The sequence below is a fragment of the Berghia stephanieae genome, chromosome 1, assembly GCF_034508935.2.
Source record: "Berghia stephanieae isolate SIO BIC M18660-M18661 chromosome 1, UCSD_Bste_1.3, whole genome shotgun sequence".
NCBI lineage: Eukaryota > Metazoa > Mollusca > Gastropoda > Nudibranchia > Aeolidiidae > Berghia > Berghia stephanieae.
In genome coordinates, this window is record NC_088360.1 from 137,334,810 (window position 1) to 137,350,526 (window position 15,717).

The following is a 15,717-nucleotide window of genomic DNA, read 5'->3' on the forward strand; positions in this document are numbered from 1 at the left end:
GACAATTTTGTATGTGAAATAATACTGCAAAATCTTATAAAATTGATGTAGAGAGGCCTAAGGTATCAAGGATAGCTAAAGCATACCAATTAATTGCTTCATGTATCGTTAGATAGAAATATCAACAGTACATCCACATTACACCAATACATAAATTAATCTTATTAAAAACAAAAAAAAACAAAAAAAACAACCAATACTGGAAACATTCACTATAGATACTAAATTATCATAATAAGATCCAAATGAGACAAGCATAAAACTAAAACAAGCGAGAATATTTTTAAAAAAAAGAAGTATTTAAAAAGAAAGGAAAAGAAGAAGAAAATAGATGGAAAATCCCTACTTCTACAGTGAATTTATGTTATTTCAGACTCTAGTAAAACAGCGAACAATTTTTCAGCACTTGAAAAAGAGACAACGTGTTTTGTTGACTAACACCCCTGTGCAATCTTGGGCCTGACGTGATACAAAATGGTGGGAAAATTTCTCATTTTTTCAAAAACTGTCATTAAAATCACTCGAAATAATTTAAACACGCCAAACCATGAATATTTTGCGATACTTGAGTCATGAGGTGTTTATGATAACAACAGAAAGTAAAAATGATAAAATAGAGAGAAAAAAAATGAAAGAGCATGATCAGGAATAATAATAATAAAATAAGAACATGGAGCAAAGAACGTCGTATGAGTCTTGTTTTTCTGAGAAACTTCCATTTCCATTTTAATGTAGAGTCAATATTATTTCAGAGCTTGTCTCTCGCACTGTCGCTTCATTAGAGCACACCTTTTTCACAGGTGTAGATTGAGAGCCTTTTGCAATCTGACAAAACAATTTTGTTCTAAATTTTCGCCATATATTCTAATTCAAAATATCGATCAATTAATATGACCTTTAACCTGTGAGAAAGGCTAAAACTTGAGGGTTCAAATAATTATCAGGTTTGAAGCTTTTTGACAAGCTTGGGGGAAGAGGGGAGGGGTCATCTTAATCGATTGATAGCCGAGTTAAAGTACATTTTTCTGGCCATAGAAAAACTGTATTTTGTCAGTGTAGGTCAGAGTTACAGTCCTTGGTGAGACGTGGGATAAGGACACTTTGCCGGCGGTGATGGGGGAATACAAAATAAGGGTAGAGAGGTGTGGAGAAGCACAGACCTTCTCCGATGCATAATTATCAGTCAACAAAACAGGCAAGTGACGAGCCAGTAGAGTATAATTTTAGTTAGGGTGACACTTTTTAAACAAAATGCTCACTTTAACAGTAAAATTTGATACATTTGAAAAGAACGGTAACTTCTAATATGGGCAGAGTAATTGTCATTAAACAATCATAACGTGCTTTTTTCATTTTTTGTTCTGTTTCTTCCATCTATGTTTCTTCTTATATCTGCTTTGATATTGAATAAAGTATATTAGGATGACAATTTCTAAACAAACTATTCACTATAGTGAATTTGATGGTTTCAAAAAGAAAGGTAACTCCCAATAAACTTTAGTAATTATCTCCCAATTAAATCGTGAAACAATCATAAAGTGTTTCTTAATTAGCCTACTTGTTTTTTCTCTCTTCTATTTCTTCTCAGTTCTGCTTTGATTATAATTTAATCACATAAAGACGACAGTTTTTTTAAACAAAATACTCACAATGGTGAATTTGATACGTTTAAAAAGAAAGTTAACCCCCCATTAAACTTTAGTAACTGTCTGCCAATTAAACCAGAAACAATAATGAAATGTCTGTTACATTTACTTTTTTTCTGTTTTCTCCCCCCTTCTTCTCAGATCTGATTTGATGATATTAACAGCATAAAAATATGACAGTTTTGAATACAATACTAACAATAGTGAATTTGATACATGTCATAAGAACAGTAACCCACGATAAACTTTAATTATTGTCAGCCAATCAAATCCTGAGACTATCATAAAGTGTTTTTTTTTTTAATTTCTAATTTGATTTTTTTCTTCTTTTTGTTCTGTTTCATTTTATCTCTGCTTTGATTTTGATTCATCTTTTTAAGGATTCAATTGACCTTGTTTTAAAATGTTCCTTAATTTACACACTCGCATCTCACCTGAAGCACATTATAAAACAAAGAAAACAGGCATTGAAAAACTATCAAATTATAACAAAACTAAGCACAATCTCACGATCTAAGCACAATCTCACGAGACAGAATATCATTAATGGGAAGGGGGAAAAAGTGCTGAATATCAGATGAAATCTCCCTACTTAAAAAGACAAGGGTAGGCTGAGTATAACCCCTGTTTAAATATGATTTGAATTGCAAGATTTTCATCATGGCGAAGGACTGGCGAAGGACCAATTTTAAATTGTTTTTTTTTTTTTCAATACAAAATTTTTAAAAATCTTCCTGGAGGATCATCATTATCATCATCATCACCAGCCGCATTATTATCATCATCATCAGCAGTACTATCATCATCATCATCATCATCATCATCAACAGCAGCAGCAGCAGCAGTAGCAGCTCTATCTTCATCATAATCGTCACTATCACCCCATCACCATCATCATCGCAGCAGTCGCAGCATTATCATCTTCATCATCATCAGCAGCACCATCTTCATCATCATCGTCACCACCACCCCCATCATCATCAATCATCATGATCATATATCACTATCATTATTGTTAGGTAAACTTTATTTTTAAAAAAAATATACTCGCCTTACACGCGTGTGGACCTGATTTGAACAGCCGTAATTTCTCCTGGCTTCTCTGCCCACCTTCCTGTAACTCGGTAATGAAGTCTAAGTAAGTTTTAGAGGAAAGTACATTGAAAAAGGTCATGGGCCTATACAAAGGATGACAAGCATTTGCTAATGCTAGCGTCCATCTTGAATGACAGATAATAGTAAATAGGTTTAACACTGGCTCCATGTACCTACCTCATGGCTCTAAATAACTACTTCTTTCAAAAACCAGGAAGGTGAAAATAGATTATAAACACTGCTTTCTTCAATCTTAGTAGTTCACATGCAAAGGGAATTAAATCAATGCTGAGTAAAGTCGAGATTTTTTCTGAACCTCCCCCCCCTCCCCCCTCCCCCAACCACCATCAATGATTGGGTAGCTAGGTCTGTTAGATCTGGTGGAAAGTGCTTTGCGATAGTCTAGAGTCTTATCCAAAGTGTAGCAAGCAATTCCTATGGTCCGTTTCACGCGATAGAAACTGGGATAAACATTCCGGCCCTATGTGCCTCATGGTTCTGAAGGACTACTTATGCAATCTTAGTCAGGTTGGAAAATCCAACAACTGTAACTTCAAGAAATCGGTGATAATGCAGAAGACATGGAAACATTTCCATAACTAAAGCCAGAATTATGCCAGGAATGGCAAGGGAAAAAAGCGATAAGCCCTTCGTCCACTTACTGGCTCCCTGTGTCGGCTCTTGAGGGGCTCTTGGCTCAAGGATGTTGTTATAGTGCTTGTCTGTTTCCATGACATCACAGATTTTATAGACAGAGTGACTGGCCTTGGATTGTGTCTGGGGGGATATTGGGGTATGTCTGGAATATAGAGTAGGCGTTACCAATGACTAGTTATGCTGAGAATGCAATGACGAATAATATGTGTTGCATGGCGCAGATTCAGAAGTGACGCCTGAGATAATACTGTAAAAAAATGATCTTTGATGACAGAGGGGGTGGGCGAAGGGTGAAAAGTGTAGGGAGATAAGAGGAAGAGAGGAGAGAGAGGAAGAGAGTAGAAGGAGGAGAGAGAGAGAGAGAGTAGAGAGGGGAGAGGAGAGGGGGAGGAGGAGAATAGAGAGAGGGAAGAGAGAGAGGAGAGAGAAGAGAAGAAAGATGAGAATCAAGAGAAAAGAAGAAGAGAGAAGAGAGAGGAGGGGAGGAGAGAGAGGGAGAGAAGAGTGAGAAGAGAAGAAGAGAGAGAGAGAGAGAGAGAGAGAGAGAGAGGAGAGAGAAGAGAGAGAGAGAGAGAGAGAGAGGGGGGAAGGAGAGAGAGAGGAGAGAAAAAGAAGAGAGAGAGAGAGAGAGAGAAGAGAGAGAGAGGAGGAGAGGAGAGAGGAGGAGGAGAGAGGGAGAGAGAGAGAGGAGAGAAGGAGAGAGGGAGGGAGAGAGAGAAAGGGAGGAGAGGAGAGATGGAGAGAGAGAGAGAGAGAGAGAGAGAGATCTTGGAATGAAATTCATTCCACCTTTTTAAGTTGCCAATAACGAGGAATGCATGGAATATAAAGTGGGCGTTACCAATGACTAGTTGTGTCCCGAATGCAATGACGAATATGTGTTGCATGAACAGAGGTTCAGTAGAGACGCCTAAGATATTACTGAATGGGATAGAAAAAATAACCAAAAAAAAAACAAAAAACAAGAAACTCTTGTAAACTTTGATGCAAGTGGGGGAGAGTAAGGGTTTGATAAGTGTAGGGCAGAAGAGGAAAAAAAAAAAGGGGGGGGGGGGGGGGTGGGCTAATCATCCTGGAATGAAATAAATTCCTCCTTTTAAGTTACTAAAGGCGATTAAACAATTGTTGTCATTTATAGGTTCAAAAAAAATAGGATGGATGAGAAGGAATTAAAAAAAAATAATTAAATTCTTTTTTTTTGGTTTTGCTGGTTTTATTTTTTTTTTAATTGTGAAGCAGTTCATTCCATTACTTTGAAGTGTACAATGGTTGAAAAATGAACAAACGACACAAATCCAATTAAAATCTGAAATTAAACATAAAAGATAAATTAAAAAAAAATGTTTATTTAACTTCATAAGCAGAATATGATCACTAAAGCAAAAAATGAGTAAATGGCAACATCTTAAAGTTTATGGATAAAGGTATAGCATATTTTGTTGACTTTTAGGGAACAAAAACAATTTTTAAAAAAATGCAAAACATTTTTCTCATTGGAACCATCAAACAAATTTACTCCCCCCCCCCCTCCTCTCCCGACAACTAATCATTATTCGTTGACAACGTTCAAATCTCGCTTAAAGTTTTATCTTTTTACGTCATAATGTTGCAATATTATTTTCATTTTTTGTTGTTGTTAAATTCAATTCGTATCACGTTTCCTTCACACTTGTCTCACTGTAATATGTTTTGTTTTATATCACTGTAAAGCGCTTAGAGCCTGTGACAAAGCGCTATATAAATGCCATTTATTATTATTATTATTATTATTATTATTATTATTATTATTATTATTATTATTATTTATTATTATATTATCATCATCATTATTATTATTATTATATAAAAAATTAGCCAAATAATTATAATATTTTATCATAGAAAAAAAAAACTTTCCATAGAGAATATTAAATCACTCTCTCCTGCAGATTGCCAACAATATAAACGAGGCATAACAGTGGTTTAATCTATCCAAAAATATTTTAACTGTCACCCACTGTGCCAATCTGGTATTACGTCAAAATGAACAATATTTCTACAGACAATAGCTATTGCTTGCTACTCTTTAGATAGGACACTATCTATCGCAGAGGGGTCAGATAAAAATCTGGACTTCACCTGGGATCAATGTCTTGCGTGGTCCCTTTGTATGTGAAGTGAGTGCTTTACCAACTGAACAATCAGGACCCTTCACTCTCCACACCATGAAGGCAAAATTTATTCTCATTCCAATTACAAGTATCAGGTTCAACCAGACATAGTACCCTTTTGAGGTGATTGGTCACAAATTCGTTCTGGAGAACAATGGGATCGGAAAAACAAATTAGAGCATTTATATAGCGCAATATTCACTAAATTTGTTCAAAGTGCTTTACAAGGGATCTCTGACCAACAGCAACATGCAACCTATAGAACAAGACATGACACCTGTTAGGCTATATTACATTTTTTTATTACTGAGACAACGCTGTTAACGCCATGTACTCATTTAACACCTGAGTAGGGTGAGAGAATGTGAGTAAAGAGCCTTTTCCAAGGACTCAACTATGCACTGAGAGAGGCTCAAACCCAGGACCTTCTGATCCGAAAGCAAGTGTCATACCACAAGACCACATAGGCGCACATCTGAATCATGGAATCTAAATTGGACTAGGATCTATGACTTGACTTGACTCAATGCCTTTCACCTCCTTGTCATACAATTCGGACATGCAGTAGTCTTCTGCCATAGATATTAGAGACAAAATGTCTTCGGCTGATTTTATTTTATGTTGACATTTTATATTGAAAACTCTCGTTAGGTATAGAAAAGCAATTCGCTAAAATTTATGCATACTGGATGGGATGAAAGCATATCAGAGGGACCAAAAGTGGAAAATAATGTTGTAAATATTCTATATTGAAGAATAGATATGGAATGTTTATAACATAACTCTTGTAAAGTATATGTTGAAAGGCTATTCGCAAAACTTGAAATATACTGGGTGGGATGAAGTTATATCAGGGGAAAATAATTGTGTAAACATTACAGATCACCGCTTCTGAAAATCTAAACAAACAAACAAAAAAAATAGATAAAAATCCATCACCAAGTAGACATAGGTATTTCATAAAAAAATAAAGTTTTATGTAAAAGGCCATTTCTGATTTATAAAAACTACCTACAAAACATTATATAATTCTTTACTTTGAAGATACGTAAATGGATCCATCCAACTTTTTTAAAATATGGTACGTGACGGTTGAAAACAAGTTAACCCCCAGCGGCAAGGGGAAATAACTGTGCACTTAAGAACCTACGGGGTAACCTGATCGTCCAAACATGACCAGACAATTGAATGTGGGCTCACTGCCAGGTAGAAGACTGGAATCAAATTACATTCCTAAGTATGTCGGTGACCTAACATTGTCATGAAAGGGTTGTGAGATTATCCACTCGGGCAAATAGCCAGACTTTTAAACCCTTACAGGCAGGGTTCGAGTGTGATTGAGCTTTAATATAGCGCAATATCCACTACATATGCTCAAAGCGTTTTACAACGGGTCCCTGCCAACAGCAACATTTTACATGTGGGATGGGGCATGACGCCTGTTAGGCGATATTACAATTTATTTCAGACAGAGACAACACAGTTAACGGTCAGGTACTCATTTTACACCTGAGTACGGTGAGAGAATGTGAGTAAAAAGCCTTATCCAAGGACTCAACTATGCGCCAAGTAAGGCTCGAATCTAGGACCTTTCGATACGAAAGCGAGTGTCATACCACTAGACCACATAGCCGCACAGTGTGATGTGATGTAACCTGGCATCCGATCTTATCATTTTCTCCAAGAGAACAGTAGAAGTCTGTTTTAATCATTAGGCCCATAGAGCTGGAGTTTATCTCGGTTTCTATAGCATTGAACAGAGTGTCATAATTACTTACTACCCTTTGGACAGGATGTTAGTCTATTGGAAAGCACTTTCCATCTGATCTAATTTAGACCCAGCAACCCAATGACTGCTGAGAGTACAAGGTGGTCAGGAAAAAATCCAGATTGATGCCAGTCTGTTTGTATGTATGAAGAGAGTGTTCTATCAATTTAGCTATTAGAACCACTTAAAAGAACAGAAGACAGCGTTAATGATGCCTGCATCACTTGCATTTACTCCTGTCTTGGTCATAACGATTTAGGACTGCAGTTATAACACAATGAACTATGGGGTAAAATTAAGATTTGAGATCAATTCTTTGAAATCAATTAAGTCTCGCCATTAAAGGATTAAAGTCGTGGTTGTGGTGAAGAGAAAGCTGATCACAATGATCAAGATATAGATCAAAGAATCACTTAAGGTTCATAGAGTACAGCTCCATGTGAAATTATGTAGAAAATTATTAATTTTTTACCCCAAGTAACAGGAAAATCAAAGTAGATCATACTGATATATCGAGTGGCAAAATCAATATAAGAATGGGTATTAATTCGCACTGCCTATTTTAAGACATGAATCTGTCTGTAACACAATAGCATTGGGTGAGATAGGGGGTGAGAGGCGGGGAGGCGCCCTCTGATGACACAATTGGTAAAGTACTCAACACACAAATAACTTAATTTATTAACTTAAGCATTTATATAGAGCAATATCCAGTGCTCAAAGCGCTTTAAAAAGGGTCCCCAGCCATAAGCACCTCTTAACTTATAGAACAAGACATGATGCCTGTAAGGCGACAATGCTGTTAACGGCTAGGTCATCATTTTACACATGTGTACAGACTGAGTAAGACTCGAACTTGGGACCTACTGGTCTGATGGCGAGTGTCATACCACTAGACCACAAAATGAAAAATTTTCTCCGACTCCTTTATCCATCCAGCAGTGATTTGGTAAATGGCAAGCAGTATTCTGTGATTGTTTAGCACTGTACAGAAAGCTTGTAAGGATCCAATGAAAGCTACATAAACTGGGATAAACTCATGCTTCATGAGTCTGATACCGTCAACTGGGGTCACTTTGCCTTAAGGGGTGACTTTGCCTCTATAGATTTGGACAAACTTGATTATTCTTAGTTTTGTAACAGCTGTTTGTTTTGATAAAAAATCAAGTCATCTAATAAGGAAAATAACAGCAACAAGCCAGAGAATACTCAAAATGCTCCAAAGCGGTTGAGGCAAAGTCAGTCCGAGAGGCAAAGTCACCCCTGATGATGGTAGATCTGAAATACTGAGAAAAGGTTGACTCTTTTGCATTGTAACGACTGCCAGTTATGAAGAGAACTGTAGCCTTGTGTTTAACCTGATTTCTGTACCTTAAACCATATAATTACAATTGCTTGTTACCTTACAAAGAGGCCTCTGGTTACTGTAAAGTACTTTCCACATAATCTTAATCAGACCTAGCCACTTGCATACTGGTAGAATAACATGAGGCATAAGAATTACTTAATAAAAAGACAAGAATTGCACATCAATCCAATATTTTAGGAGTCAAAAGTTTGCATCTCACAACTATAGTACGTATTGAATAGTTTTCAATAAGAATGTGCAATTATGTGTTACTTTTCCCCTTAAAATTTTAAGCTGAAATCTACATAATTTCCGTGATAGATGCTTTGAAGATGAAATACAACTGCAAAATGTAGACTTTACTGTTTGTTTTAAAAAAACAACTTTCTTTTGGTTTGTTTAAAAAAAAAATCATTTCAACTTTTGTCTTATTAATAAGCAAATATTCTTACCCATCTCTCACTCCATGTCGTCCTATGTGCTATAGGAGAGTTATATTAAATCTTTGCTTGCTCTCCTTGACGCAAAGAGGGCAAAGGTCATAAAAAAACCAATCAATAACAGCACATCAATCTGCGTCTCCCCTAGCATTTACACATGTCTGACCTTGACAGTTGATGAATCTGTGAGGAGACAAGATGGTGAGGAAGTAGATTATATATCATTTAAAAACACACACTTTATCTATTTTTAAAAAAATCAGATAAACAATTATTAAAAGCTCGGATTTATGTCGACTGGATTACACACTGAAAATCAAATTTAAAATCTAAATTAGGAAATCTGAGTTAAACTAGCATGCTAGCAATAGATAAAAGTTGTTCTTGTCTGTTTTTGAAACGGAGAGAGAAAAAAATGTTTTTTGAGAAAAACAAACTCAAAAATTTAATTTTATTATTATGGTAATTTTCTGCACCGGTATATGAATGAGATCTTATTTCAAATGTAATTAAACTTTTACTTGGTTATCTCTCTTTGCTCATTTGTAACGAAAGCTTATGATGTTAAAATCAGAATTGGGAAAAAGAAAATAATAACCATAATATGGGGCAGAATTTGACAAAGCTTATACGTAAGTTTATTTATTTATTTGTGTATTTATTTATTTATTCATATTTGGACAAAAACATTTATCCTCAAATTAAGAGCTGTATCCCTCTCTCCCACTGTAACATTCGTATTACAAGTACTTGTAAAATATTACATTGACTAACATCATTTGATTAAAATGTGGAAGCGGATAACTGAATTGATGAGGCGTTTTCTGATCTTGATGATAATCAAGCAAAAACAAGAATGATCAGAGTTGGGATGAACGTGTCCTTTGTCACATACAACAGTATCTTGATCCAAGCACAACAATGTAGAAATAGATGATCATATGAGGGATTAGTTAATTGTTATATTTCAAAATAACAAAGTAAGTAGGGGCAATAATATAGAAAATAGATGTCAAATTGATATAATTAAGTTTTTTATTTGGTATTGTAAACATGTTTATTTTTGTTGTTGTTTTTTCCCAGGTTTATAATCCTCTTGTGACAATATTAGGTCATCACTGCATCAGATATAAGGAAAATAAAAGGATGGTTAAAAGATTTTAAATCTAGCTAATAAGTGCCCAAGAAAAAGGGAAACAGAAGGGATGAGTTTGAACAAGGAACAGAAGTTCAACTATGTGTTCTTGTGGTATGACACTCGCCTTCGGATCGGAAGGTCCAGGGTTCAAGTCAAGCTCTGAGTGGTGTATAGTTAAGTCCTTGGAAAAGGCTCATTACTCACATTCTTTCACCGCACTCAGGTGTAAAAATGAGTACCTGGCCATTAACAGCATTGTCTCTGTCTGAAAAAAAAAACCAGGCACTATATCTCGTCCTACATGTTAAATGTTGCTGTTGGCTAGGGACCTTGTAAAGCGCTTAGAGTACATTTAGTGGATAACATGCTATATAAAAGCTTAAGAAGTGAATCCAAGAGCATTCAATTAATGTGACTAGTTTGTGGCTTCTTAAAACTGCCACATTGACACAGTAGGAAGTTTATCACTTGGAACATGTTATTATTGACAGGAAAGGGGTGGGGGGTAATATTTGTTTTAGATGAATTACAACTAACAACAATCTTTTGCTTTGAGTAATCATGGTTACTAGATCACAATGCATCGGGATAATCAAACACAAGCTCACAGAGCTTTCCCAAATTTGTGTCTGAAATCTAAATACTGGGTTGATTGACCAAGTGAAATATAAGTTATAAGTAAACGATAGAGAAAAAAAAAAGACAAAACACATTATTTTACCATCCCAAAATGATACGAGAAAGCTTTTAACATCAAAGGAACTTGGCCTAACATATCACTTTAAGTTGCATTCTCTACCAAAACTTCAAAAAGTCTTTGTGTGTGTATGTGTGTGTGTGTGTGTATATTTGTATGTGTTAGCATGTGTGTGTACGGGTGTATTTTGGAGAGGTTTGAATGCTATGAGAGTGTGTATTATTACCACGTATTGTTCCCATCAGGGTGGATTTGTCCTGTTTGCCGAAGGAAACTCTTTTCTTGCATGCTTTCCTAGGAATATGAGTCCGTCCCAAAACTCTGGGTGGGCGAGATAATTAACGTTCCAGGAGCCAAGCTCACTGCATTGATTATGTCGTCGGCAAAACATCAATCCCCGAGTCCACGGGTTAAAGGTCAGGTTGAAACTCAATGTTCCAGCCAATTAAAACTGTTGACATAGTCCCCAAAGTTTCCATCGTGGCAGGCCTTCCTTTCATTAGAGAAACGTGAACTGATAAAGGGTTGGCTGTGTTCATGTGTTTGCTCACTGACCGCAATGATTCTGTGGTGTAAAAAGGAAAAAAAAAAACTCTATTTAATTGTTAGAGTTGGTAAAGAAGAAAAGATCTAAATGTAAAAGTAAGAGGAGAAAATATTCATTAAGTATCATAATAACCTATTTAGTCCTTTTTTCTTTTCTTTTTTTTTGGAACGACAATAATATATCACTCAATTGGTTTTTGGATTTTCTTTTTACCCCAAGATCTAAAAAATAATAATAATAATGATGATGATGATGATGATGATGATGATGATGATGATGATGATGATAATGATGGTAATGATGATGATGATGATAATGATGATGATGATGATGATGATGATAAAAATAACAATAATAATAACAACAACAACAACAACAACAATAATAATAATAATAATAATAATAATAATATAAAAATAATAATAATAATAATAATAATATAATAATAATCAATAACAGTAATAATAATAATGATGATGATTGACTATGATGATAAAATAATAAAAACAATAATAATAATAATAATAATAATAATAATAATAATAATAATAATAATAATAATAATAATAATAATAATAATAATAATAATAATAATAACAACAACAGTAACAACAACAATACAAAACATCTCTATAAAGTTTACAGAAAGATAGCGGTAGAGAAAATAAAAATAAGTGGTAGAGGGGGGGGGGGGGATGAAATCTAATCCTCAATCCACATTCATTTAAGTAAACAAGGCTAGTCAATCCAAATGGTCTCCTAAACCACACAAAGTTGGATTTATCTAAAGTATATAGTTCTTTTCAGTATCTTGGCAAGATCAAGCGAGGATCACTTAAGAAAAGAAAAAAATCATAATGGAATAAGAAAGCGTTGAGGAAAAGGGGATGGGAGAAAATAGAGAGAAGATAGATAGAGAGAGAGAGAGAGAGAGAGAGAGAGAGAGAGAGAGAGAGAGAGAGAGAGAGAGAGAGCGAGTCAGAGATAGAGAAGAGAGGGAGTGAGTGTGTGTGTCTGTGTGTGTGTGTGAGAGAGAGAGAGAGAGAGAGAGAGAGAGAGAGAGAGAGAGAGAGAGAGAGAGAGAGAGAGAGAGAGAGAGAGAGAGAAAGACAGAAAGAAAGAGCGAGTCAGAGATAGAGAAGAGAGGGAGTGAGTGTGTGTGTCTGTGTGAGTGTGTGTGTGTGTGTGTGTGTGAGAGAGAGAGAGAGAGAGAGAGAGAGAGAGAGAGAGAGAGAGAGAGAGAAGGGGGGGGGGGGGGGTTGAGGTGATCAGTCAACTCTGGCTCTGTTTGCCTTCATGTCTTCATAGCTGAGTCGACAGTGCAAACACTCATCCATTTTGAATGTTGGTAGGGGAGCCAATATCATCAAATCTATGTCATTGACATGAGGAGATCTGAGGTTGAATATTTTCCACCTTTCCCACAAGTGACAGACTTTGAAAGGTTTGAGAACAATGACCGAAAACCCTGACACCCTCTCAGTCTTTATCCATTACAACCTCACCCATGTCATATGAGCTTGACGTCGTGTAATATGAGGACCTCCCATTTCCACTAAGTAAATCAGTGTATGCTTAAGATATGAAAATTCTCCTCAAAGGAAATCATAAAAGATCTCTTCGCTGATAAACTCTATGGTGGCTATGCCGTAATACATTAGGCGCAACCCGTTTGTGCACTAAGGTGAAGCTTTTTAAAATGATGATAAGGATCACTGCCGGAAGGTTTTTGATGGTAGAGCAACATCATGAAGTTGGCTTATCATTCTACGGCACAGCGGAATTAAATTGTATAGAATAAAAAATCTATGTCAGTCAAAGATGCAAATCAAAGCATGTTGTTTACTTTGCTTTCATCATGTCAATTTTACAAAAATAGTAAAAAACTCAAAATGACGGGACCATTCCCTTTCTAATCTCTTCATCACATTTTGAAACAAAATATTATCAAATCAGTATCTCTCATTCTAAAAATTCCTATTAAAAGGGATTTAACGCGCTTATCTCTTTTGATGATTGAGAGGAACACCAATTTAGCTGGAGACAGTGATCCCTAGCCCATATGACAAATATTTGCTTGTATTCCAATTTATTGCAATTTTCAATGGTCCATACGATCTGGGAGTAATCAGATCGGTCAAAGCAATTAGCCTTGCCTCCCTACCCGGAATGTTTGCTCGTGTTGTGCAAACAAAGGTGTACCGATCGTGATGACACATATTATAAAATCCAATCCTGATTTGATGAAATAAGTCTCTCAAAACTACAATAATAAAGACATGTCTCAGTTCGGATGAACATTTGGACAATGTGCAACTGATATACAGCTGAAAATAACCGGACTTTGAGTAAAATTATAAGCAGCCGAGAATGAAAATAAATATCTTTAACAAGATTAAAAATAAAAAATTAATAAAATTATTTCTGGCCAAAACCCTTCTTCAGCCAACAACAAAATTAAATCCTGTTGCTGTTAGTTGAAGAAAGAATTGAGCTCACAATGGTCCTTGTTATGTATTTTGTCCTTTTCATGAAGCTGTAACATATTTATTCTTGTTCAGTAATTTTTCCGGTCTCCAGATTTAGGCAGATTAGTACTTGAGTTAAATAGTAAGGACTGCAGGTACACGTTTAAGGATTCCTTTGTCAAGATATGTGGTTTATAATCTTTGACGAATTTTGACGTCACTCAGCTAATGTTATTGTTCTTAGTCAGCCATTTTTATGAGTTGTTCGATATTAATTTGTATTAATCAGATATGCGTTTATGTCAGGTTATAGATAGAATGATGTTGACGTACTCGGATTTTGTTATTGCTTTTTGCCATCCCCGTTTATGAGTTATTCTCACTAAACTATAGATAGAATGCGCTTGGCCAAGGAGTTCACAACATTGCCATCCGGAAATATAACGGACCAACACACAAGCTCTGTGTAACCATGAACTTTTATAGTCTGGTTAATACAGTTTAGTGAGAACAACTCACAAACGCGGATGGCAAAAACAAGAACAAAGGCCTGAGTGACGTCATCTGCATACTATCTATATTAACCAGACAATAAACGTTCAAGTAACACATAGTTTCGTGTGTTGGCCCGTTATACTGGCAATGTTGTGAGTTTCTTAGCCAAGCGCACACTATCTATAAGTTAACGATGGCTACGATTACAATGATATGAAGGTGAGAAACTATTGATACAGAGTCCAATAGAAATTCACAAAGAAAAATTGTTGGGTTATTAATCTTTGTAAAAATCTTTTTGGCCATATATATCTTCGTAACATGATCGAAAAAGATGAGACTCAAGTCCATTTTCGAATGTTTCCAGGGATGCTATTCTATAGATAGAACGAAGTTGACGTCACTTAGGCCTTGGTTATTGTTATTTTTTTGCCATCCATGTTTATGAGTAATTCTAATAATAAATCTTTGAAAAACTATTTCTATTGCTTTTTTTTTTTAAACTGAGAGTATTTCTACCATTTGTCTTATTGTTGATGACTAATGGAATCACAATTGAGATAGTGCAGTATGCAATGGATACGTTAGATAATTATGGTCTGGAGTATAATTATTTGGCAGCAAAAAAATCATGAACAGACGAAAATGTAGATTATAAATTATGAACTATATAGTGTATGAATTTTGTGAAAATGTATCAGGTAAATAATTAGATGAGTTGTTTTTTTAAAGTAGGAAGTTATCATAATGTTAATGTTAATTTTTTTCTTTCTCTTTTTTATTTTTATAATAAACATTCTTAATTCCAGAATGAAATATTTATTCAGAAGAATAGAATTATTCTGATTGGTTGTAAAAACAATGTCAATGTTCCATGAACTAGACTAAGGTGAAAATTAGGGCTACACATTGTGGAAGATGTGACACGAACCTGTTACCTATCATGATGATAAGGCAATGAGTGAATTTAATTACTAATCCTAAGCAATTAGTATTAATACTACAGTTAAAAGTGTTTATCTACTTTTAGCACTTAAAACGGCAGGATGGTCTAATATTACAAGAAGCTTTTCGATGTCCAGGTGGGTAGCAGTAACATATCAAAATCATTATAACATTATTTTCACCCGAAGTTACTGGCACATGGACTTGATGGACATGAGAGTGATACATTTACATTTTTGTTTGCTTTTTGTTAACGTCAGATAAGATAATCATCATAACACCCCCCCTCTTCTCTCTCTCTCTCTCTCTCTAAAATACAGAAG

General features: G+C 35.3%; 1 long non-coding RNA gene across 3 annotated transcripts in view; it reads right to left on the minus strand.

Moving 5' to 3' along the window:
• Positions 1-1,962: 1,962 nt before the first annotated feature.
• LOC144963321 (uncharacterized) overlaps positions 1,963-15,717 on the minus strand; it is a 14,398-nt gene continuing 643 nt past the window's right edge. Inside the window, exons 1-5 of one of the 3 annotated variants that reach the window (XR_013643615.1) lie at positions 11,166-11,504; positions 9,117-9,287; positions 8,719-8,789; positions 5,517-5,692; positions 1,963-3,540 (exon numbers count right to left, since the gene is read on the minus strand). This is a non-coding gene — a long non-coding RNA (uncharacterized LOC144963321). Of the gene's footprint in view, positions 3,541-5,516; positions 5,727-8,718; positions 8,790-9,116; positions 9,288-11,165; positions 11,505-15,717 lie in introns of those variants that run through there. The other 2 variants (XR_013643614.1, XR_013643613.1) reach the window with 2 other exon arrangements.